Here is a 9,701-nt window from a genome sequence, read left to right on the forward strand (position 1 = left end):
AAAATTGCTGATTCGGGGGAACTTTTGCTTCCAAAGGGCTTCCCCTGGTGGCTCAGACAGTAAAGTGTCTGCTGCCTGCAATGCTGGAGACCCAGGTTGAATCCCTGGGTTGGCAAGATCCCCTGGAGAAGGAAATGGCAACCCACTCCAGTGTTCTTGCCTGGAAAATCCCATGGACAGAAGAGCCTGGTGGCTACAATCCATGGGGTTGCAAAGAGTCGGACACGACTGAGCGACTTTACTTACTTGCTTGCTTTTTGCTTCCAAAACATTCTAGTTTGATAAGGAAGAGATGGGTTTCCTTGTTTCTCCTCTGCTTGGTTAAAATAGACTTTCTCCACATGGATCTGCAGTTCCAGTGTGTTGAACATCAAGTCTTGATGGAGGAGGAATTGCCTTCTTCTCTCGTTACATAGAACTCACCCTCCCTCAGTTGAAAGTGTTAGTCGCTCAGTCGTGTCCGACTTTTTGCGACCCCATGGACTGTAGCCCGCCAGGCTCCTCTGTCCATGGGATTCTGCAGGCAAGAATACTGGAGTGGGTTGCCATTTCCTTCTCCCGGGTATCTTCTGGACCCAGGGAACCGAACCCAGGTCTCCTGCATGGCAGGCTGATTCTTTACCCTCTGAGCCACCAGGGAAGCCCAGATGATGGTGGACAAATGACAGAGGCCTGCAGCGTCGTTTCTTGAAAAGGAAGCAGTTTCCCTGGGCTCGTCAACCCTGCTGTCAGTCAGGTGCCCCCAGCTCTCCAGATACCCTTTCCTCTGGACTTTTCCCCAAGAGGCTGGGGTAACTCTCAGATATGAATGCCAGGCCAGGGCTCTGCCGTTTTGCCTCCTGGCTGAGGATCTGTTTGCTTTTGCAATTAAGAAAACGACTTCAGTTGTTAATTTTCACTTGGAATAGATATAGGAGGCGTTAGGTTTTGGGGGCACAAAAAAAAAATCAGTACTTCTTTAAGGCCTATACAGTTTGGCATGAAAATCACACTAATTGAGCCTTGTTAAAAAGTACCCTAAATTCCCTAATTGTCTGTTCTGGGCTGTGCAGATTTAGAAGAGGGATGATGATGCTAATGACATTAATAGCCGCCTTTATTGGGTGCCCAGGAGACTCCAGTGTGTATCACCCGGAGATCCTCTGAGGCATAGGGATTCTCATCCCTGGCTTTTAAATGGAGAAAATGAGGCTTGGGGAGAACAAATGGATTGCCCGAGGCCGCTGGATTAGTCAGGAGGGGGACCCAAGTTCATACCACGCCCCACCCCCCTGCCCCAGCCCTACACCCGTCCTCCTGGACCACGTTGCCTCTGAGAGAAGCATGTTGCTCAAAACGGAAACTTCAAAGTGTCTGGCAAACAGGAAGAACCGTGTATACATTTTTTCAAACGTACAGATTATTCAAAACCAGGAAGTTTCAGATTGATTTAAATTTTGCATTTTAAGTCAAATCTCACGTCCAAGAGGCTTGGGGAAGACTTTGCTGCCCATGACTTGAGGGCTTCGTGTTCTGATCCCCTCCCACTCCCCTCCCCTCTCCTTGTCCTTCTTTCTCCCCCACCCCTCCCGCCTCTCTGTCTCCCCTCCCCCTCCCACCTCACCTTTTCTTCTCTTCCACTCCTGTTGAATGCCGCACCTCTCCTTGGGTGATCTCTTAGTTGTGAGATCAACAGAATCCTTGACATCTACAATTCAAAATCAAACAAGCAGAATATTTGTAATATATGTAAATATATAAATATTTCCAAAACTATCTTTTAGATATATAAAGTTACATGCAATTTTGTAGACTTGGCATAAAAGAATGGCTCAAAAATGGGAGAATTTTCCTCCATTCCTAAGAAGAAAATACGTCCCTTAGGAAGCAGTGAAGATTCTTGAGTACACCAGGTCTTCTGTTTCAGAGGGTCAGCATCCGATTCCGCCTGGAGCCATGATACTCAGGCCCTTAGTGATTCATGCATGGAGCGTTTACTGTGGGCATGGAACTCCGCCACGTCCTGTGGGACCCTCGGCTGAAGGAAGATGGGCCCCTGATTCCAGACACTGGCTGTGTGGATGGTTAGGGAGGTCCTGGGGCTCCCAGTTGCTTCCCTGGGTGCAAGAGAAGATGTAGGATGAGCATTTCCCAGCAGGTGGACATGGTGGGTTCAGGTGGGTTCAGGTTCAGGCGGGTTCAGGCTGGTGGGTTCGGGCTGGGGTCTAGGGGTGCACGTGCAGACACTGCACCCACGTTTCTCTTTACCAGGGCCCTGAGCTCACGGTAGTCAGCCTCCCACCCTCCTGGGGTTGAGTTTATAGCTCCCACCTTCCAGGAGGGGTGTTCATCCACCCCGGGCATCAGTCATAAGATGATATGTGCGTGGGAACCGTGGACATGGTAGGGCTGCCTGCCCAGCTCCGAGGCGGGATCTCTGCCCTTGGCCATGCAAGGTGGGTTTGATCGCTGGGCCCCAAAGCACGTGAGGCCACTGGGCTTCCTGCAGAGGACCCTGGAGGAGTTCATGGGAGTGTGCAGGAGGGTCTTGGAGTGGAGGGTCGGCTCCCATCTGGCTGGCTGCAGCCTGTTCCTCTCTAGCTGTGTAGTCTCCAGCCTTCCACGGGGCCAGCTGCCAACAGAGGAGAGTCCGACCAGCCCTCTGACCACATTGTTCTTCTCAGGGAGCACTGTTCTTAGAGGCTGTCCACAGCCTCCCACATCAAACTGTCTTTTGACTCTTGCCTCCTCAGATCAGCAACTCTTTTTATTCTGCTTGGTGGGCTATAGTCCCCGGGGTCGCAAAGAGTCGGAAACGACTGAGCAACTAAACAGCAGCAAGTCCTCCCCAGAATGTTGGAAACACCGTACATCATTACTCACTGATTTTCTCTGGCTCCCTGGGATGGAGTTGACCACATTAACTGTTTGCCCCCCGGATCCCTCCCATGTTTCTACAGGGACAGGAACACTTTCCTGCACCCAAGATGAAAATTCTATTCTTGCCTGGAGAGCTCCATGGACAGAGGAACCAGGTGGGTTCTACAGTCCTTGGGGTCACAGAGAGTCGGACATGATTGAGCAACTAACACTTTTAACTCTCATCTCCTTGGTTGAAAGTCAGTTGTCAGATAGGGGACAGAGTACTTCCAGTTTATTGCCTCTTCCTTTATCTTCCCTCCACCCTCAAACATTTTTTTTTAAATAATTAATTCATTTTGGCTGCAGTAGGTCTTCATTACTGCCTGCAGGTTTTCTCTAGGTGCAGCGAGTGGGGGCTACTCTTTGTTGCGGAGCATAGTCCTAGCTGCATGGGCTTCAGTAGTTGGAGCACACGAGCTTAGTTGCTCTGAAGCATGTGGGATCTTCCTGGACCAGGGATTGAACCCATGTCCCTGGCATTGGCAGGTAGATTCTCATCCATTGTGCCACCAGGGAAGTTCCCCCTCTCCCAATTGTTTTTTCATGACCTTTACATGCAACAAGGAAAAATGCTTCCTTTGCAGAATGTGTTTACCCTTTAGGCCCTCATGGAATTTTCTAGAAAGAGGGTAGAGACCCCCAACGTGGAGGTTCAGGTGGTGGATGGGAGGGCCATCATTCTGGTGGGAGGGTCATCATCCATTTGTCAGGTGGGGTGGGGGTGCAGTCCCTCAAAGTCATGGGGAGTAGGAGTGACTTTAGTGGCAGGTGGGGATGGGTAGTGCTCCTTACGTGTTCTTCCAGCCCAGACTTGGAAAGTTTGTTGGCCGGAAGCAAAAAGCACCAAAAGGAAATTTAACAAAATGCTCCTCCGCAAATTTTCTAAATGGAGTTAAGTGTGCAAAGAGTAGGTGGGAGTAGGTTCCGTCTGAAGACCGGTTGAACTTTGTAGCGACATTTGAACCTTTACACCTCGGGGTGGGAGGTGGGAGGTGGGCCCAGGCCAGGACTCAGCAGAATTACCAACGTCCTCCAATCCCTCCAACCGGCTCCAGGGCAGATAAAATTCCTCAGAACATGTCAGAGGCATCAGTCCTTTTCTTTTGAGAAGGACCATCATCGTAGGCGCTCAGAAACGTTGCATTTCGAAAGGCGGACCTACGAATCTGGCTTATCCAAGTGCTTGGGTCTTCACTGGAAACGAAAAGACATTCTGATCTCTCAAACTGCCTAATTTGATTTTATCAGAAATTTATACATACAAAAGTTTCCCCGTAGGCTGAGAACTCTGCTGAGAAAACTTAGCCCAGAATGTAATTAGCCTGAGAGAATTATCAGCATCGGAAAATAAAACTGCATACGATAAAACGTCCTAATTATGGCAACGGTGTCAGTTATTCACCCCTAATGCCTGTGTGTTTATCCCATCATCTCATCTGGTAATGACCGTGACCAGGGCGATACTCCCTCAGTGTTGCCCAATAATGGGTGGTGGAGATGGTGTATCTTTGCCTTTATTTTTGCTGGCACATCCTGGCATTGAAGCACATTAAAGTAATAAAATCAGGCAGCAAGGCGTCCTAGTCACTCCCACCATGTTCCCGTAACCCCCTCATTTACAACAGACCGAGACAAAAAAAAAATTTTTTTTTTTTTTGTTAGAGCAATTTAAGATGAGGCAACACTGGATATGTAAATCCTCTTTTATGGGCAGTTGTGGCAGCTGGCTGATTCTTACAAAATGCCTGACAGCCTTCAGACCAGCAGCTGTGCTGGGTCAGAACGATTCTGTTTGACAGTCACATGGGTAGGAAATGTACAAAGGTGGCTTTCATCACAACCCTCTGGGCTGTGGGCGTTGCGCCTTGCGGACCATCATTCCACCTTCCAGGTCCTGTGTTAAGTCCCAGTTCCAGTTCTGGGAAGGAACCTGTTAAGAAGGTGAAGTTTTTACCTGACTGGATGACACAGGCCATTTTTAGGGTTTAAAAGATGAGTTGCTTCTCCCTTCCTTTTTGTTTCTCCTTAAGAAGGAGCTGCCAGGGTTCAGGAAAAGCTGAGAACAATTTCAAGGGAAAACACTGGCTTGAATTTGAGACCGTGAAAGAGACAGAGCAGTGAAACAGGGAGACCTGTGCAGGGTAGCTGTCCTCCAGACGCCAAGGTAGAAAGTGGCGGGTCCTAGGCACGGGGCTCTCGGTCAAAGTGCAACAGCTCTTGCCCCGTTCAGCATAGAGTTATAAGAGGATTCCTGAGGTTAGAGACACGAGAGAGAAGGAGAAACACAATGGCCTGACTGCAGAACTTATCTCAGGCTTGACTGAGCTTAGTGTAACCACTATAAAAATAAGAGGTTTAGAAGCTGTGGAACAAGTCGGGACTGGCCAAAATACGTGCCTTTGTGTCCCTGAACTTTCATCTCCTCCTTCGCCCCCTTTTCTGGCGTGACTCTGCCCAAACCTGCAGTGGTTAAGACAGCACGATGATTTAGGAGGGATCCCCAGCAACAAGCCGCTCAGAGTTTTATGTAACTGAACTGCATTGATGCTTGCTCCAGGACACAGCCAAGAGGAGACTGGGCAGCCTTCAAAAGGCCACGAAGCTATGGGTCCCCCAGGCAGGGTGTGGCCTCAGGCAGCCAGAGGGCCATCTGCAGGGGTCCTAACTGTCACAGTCCTAATCTGTCACAGATCCCAGCTTGTTCAGTCACTCAGTTGTGTCCGACTCTTTGCCACTCCAAGGACTGCAGCACACCAGGCTTCCCTGTCCTTCGCCATCTCCCAGAGTCTGCTCAAACTCATGTCCATCCAGTCGGTGATGCCATCCAGCCATCTCACCCTCTGTCATCCCTTCTCCTCCCACCTTCGATCTTTCCCAGCATCAGGGTATTTTCCAGTGAGTCAGCTCTTCGCATCGGGTGGCCAAAGTATAGGAGCATCAGCTTCAGCTTCAGCATTAATCCTTCCAGTGACTATTCAGGGTTGATTTCCTTTAGGATGGACTGATTGGATCTCCTTGCTGTCCAAGGAACTCTCAAGCATCTTCTCTAGCACCAATTTGAAAGTTTGAAAGCATCAATTCTTCGGCACACATCCTTCTTTATGGTCCAACTCTCACATCTGTGCATGACTATTGGAAACACCAGGTGGACCTGCTCGTAAATGCTAGAGGGGGAAGGGAGAACTGGAGGAGTTGGAGGGGGTGAAGCCAGTGCCCTGAGCTTAGAGGACTCTGAAGTCACTTATCAGAGTCTATTGGTGCCTCCTCATGTATATTAAGTTCACCCATTATCTTCACACTTATGCAGCTGGATTTATCAGCTAGAAGTTCTTGCAAGAACCTTCTTATCAACAGATCGTCCATTAGGGTGTGGTTCAAACCTTTCTGTCTCATGCATTGACCTTAACACTGGGCCAGTATTATCTCTTGTCCAAGGTGGGGATGAAGCCCTGGACTGCCAGCATTATAGTACCTTGGGAAACCTGTTAAAAATTCAGATCTCTGTACCTCATACAGTTCAGTTCACATCAGTCGCTCAGTCGTGTCCGACTCTTTGTGACCCCATGAATCGCAGCACGCCAGGACTCCCTGTTCATCACCAACTCCCGGAGTTCACTCAAACTCATGTCCATCGAGTCGGTGATGCCATCCAGCCATCTCATTCTCTGTCGTCCCCGTCTCCTCCTGCCCCCAATCCTTCCCAGCATCAGAGTCTTTTCCAGTGAGTCAACTCGTCGCATGAGGTGGCCAAAGTATTAGAGTTTCAACTCCAGCATCAGTCCTTCCAATAAACACCCAGGATTGATCTCCTTTAGAATGGACTGGTTGGATCTCCTTGCAGTCCAAGGGACTCTCAAGAGTCTTCTCCAGCACCATAGTTCAAAAGCATCAATTCTTTGGCGATCAGCTTTCTTCACAGTCCAACTCTCACATCCATACATGACCACGGGAAAAACCATAACCTTGACTAGATGGACCTTGGTTGGCAAAGTAATGTCTCTGCTTTTTAATATGCTATCTAGGTTGGTCATAGCTTTCCTTCCAAGGAGTAAGCGTCTTTTAATTTCATGGCTGTAATCAGCATCCACAGTGATTTTGGAGCCTAAAAAAATAAAGTCTGACACTGTTTCCCCTGTTTCCCCATCTATTTCACATGAAGTGATGGGACCAGATGCTATGATCTTAGTTTTCTGAATGTTAAGTTTTAAGCCAACTTTTTCACTCTCCTTTTTCACTTTCATCAAAAGGCTTTTTGTTCTTCTTCATTTTTCTGCCATAAGGGTGGTGTCATCTGCATATCTGAGGTTATTGATATTTCTCCTGGCAATCTTGATTCCAGCTTGTGCTTCTTCCAGCCCAGTGGTTCCTCAAAATGTACTCTGCAAATAAGTTAAATAAGCAGGGTGACAGTATGCAGCCTTGATGCACTCCTTTTCCTATTTGGAACCAGTCTGTTGTTCCATGTCCAGTTCTAACTGTTGCTTCCTGACCTGCATATAGGTTTCTCAAGAGGCAGGTCAGGTGGTCCGGTATTCCCATTTTTTTTTTTTTATTGGAGTATGGCAGAAAGTGAAGAGGAACTCAAAAGCCTCTTGATGAAAGTGAAAGAGGAGAGTGAAAAGGTTGGCTTGAAGCTCAGCATTCATAAAACAAAGATCATGGCATCTGGTCCCATCACTTCATGGGAAATAGTTGGGGAAACAGTGGAAACAGTGTCAGACTTTATTTTTGGGGGGTCCAAAATCACTGCAGATGGTGATTGCAGCCATGAAATTAAAAGACGCTTACTCCTTGGGAGGAAAGTTACGACCAACCTAGACAGCACATTAAAAAGCAGAGACATTACTTTGCCAACCAAGGTCCGTCTAGTCAAGGCTATGGTTTTTCCAGTGGTCATGTATGGATGTGAGAGTTGGACTGTGAAGAAAGCTGATCGCCGAAGAATTGATGCTTTTGAACTGTGGTGCTGGAGAGGACTCTTGAGAGTCCCTTGGACTGCAAGGAGATCCAACCAGTCCATTCTAAGGGAGATCAATCCTGGCCACCCCATGCGATGAGTCGACTCACTGGAAAAGACTCTGATGCTGGGAGGGATTGGGGGCAGGAGGAGAAGGGTACGAAAGAGAATGAGATGGCTGGATGGCATCACCGACTAGATGGACATGAGTTTGAGTGAACTCCGGGAGTTGGTGATGGACGGGGAGGCCTGGCGTGCTGTGATTCATGGGGTCACGGAGAGTCGGACACGACTGAGCGACTGAACTGAACTGAACTGAAAACATGCTGTAAAGGAACAAACCTTACTTAAGACTTTGTCAAAGTGGGAATGCCCACCACGTAGCTACCACCCAACTCAAACTATAGAATATTTCCACCACCCTAAGGGCTCCTTCCACCCTTTCCAGACAATATCCAGCTTCCAAAGGCAACTCTTATTCTGATTCCCATCACACAGTTTTCCTGTGTTTGAACTTCACCTACATTGGACTCTCTTAAAGGACTCTTTTGAGTCTGGTTTCCTTCCGTCCACATTACGTGTGTGAGATTCATCCACATTGTGGTTTGTAGTAATAGCTATTTTTTTTCTACTGTGGTATGAGTGCATGGTGTAGCGTGTGAGTGCATGGTGTAGCGTGTGAGTGCATGGTGTAGTGTGTGAGTGTGTGGTGTAGCATGTTAGTGTGTGGTATAGCGTGTGAGTGTATGGTGTAGTGTGTGAGTGCAAGGTGTAGCATGTGAGTGTGTGGTATAGCGTGGGAGTGTATGGTGTAGTGTATGTGGTGTAGTGTGGGGTAGTATATGAGTATGTGTGCTAAGTTGCTTCAGTTGTGTCTGACCCTTTGTGACCCCATGGCCTGTAGCCCACCAGGCTCTTCTGTCCATGGGATTCTCCAGGCAAGAAGACTGGTTGCCATGCCCTCCTCCAGGGGATCTTCCCAATCCAGGGATCGAAGCCACATCTCTTATGTCTCTTGCATTGGCAGGCAGGTTCTTTACCACTAGTGCCATCTGGGAAGCCCGTAGATGAGTAACGACCACTTATTCATTCTTCTCTTGGTGGTATCTGAGTTGTTTCCAGGTTTTGGCTGTGACTCTAAAGCTGATGAGAATATTCATTTAAGTGTTTTTTGTGCCCCTAACACTCATTTCTGTTGGGAGTGGAATTGCTATATCATAGCATAAATGCATGGAGAAGGCAATGGCACCCCACTCCAGTACTCTTGCCTGGAAAATCCCATGGATGGAGGAGCCTGGTAGGCTGCAGTCCATGGGGTCACTAAAAGTCTGGCATGACTGAGCGACTTCACTTTCACTTTTCACTTTCATGCATTGGAGAAGGAAATGGCAACCTGTTCCAGTGTTCTTGCTGGAGAATCCCAGGGATGGGGGAGCCTTGTGGGCTGCCGTCTATGGGGTCGCACAGAATCGGACAAGACTGAAGCGACTTAGCAGCAGCAGCATAAATGCATGCTTAGTTTGGGTAAATAACTGCCAAACAGTTTTCCAGAGTAGTTGCACCAATTTGCACTCACACCAGCAGTGGTTGGTGAGTCCGCTGCTCCATGTTCCTGTCCAGACTTGATATTGTCTGAGCTTTTCATTTTAGCCATTCTGGTAGGTGTGTAGTTGAATCTATTTGTGGTTGTAACTTGCATTGCCCTGCTGGCTAATGATGTTAAGAACCTTTTCATGTGCTTGTTGGACACCTGGGCTTCGTCTTTGTGAAGAGGCTGATCAAGTCTTTTTTAAAACTGATTTTGGGGTCTCTTATCAACTCTCCATTTGTAGGAACAGCTTGT

This window comes from Moschus berezovskii, chromosome 1, assembly GCF_049115385.1.
Source record: "Moschus berezovskii isolate FMDL1 chromosome 1, NW_MosBer_1.0, whole genome shotgun sequence".
NCBI classification, from domain to species: Eukaryota; Metazoa; Chordata; class Mammalia; order Artiodactyla; family Moschidae; genus Moschus; species Moschus berezovskii.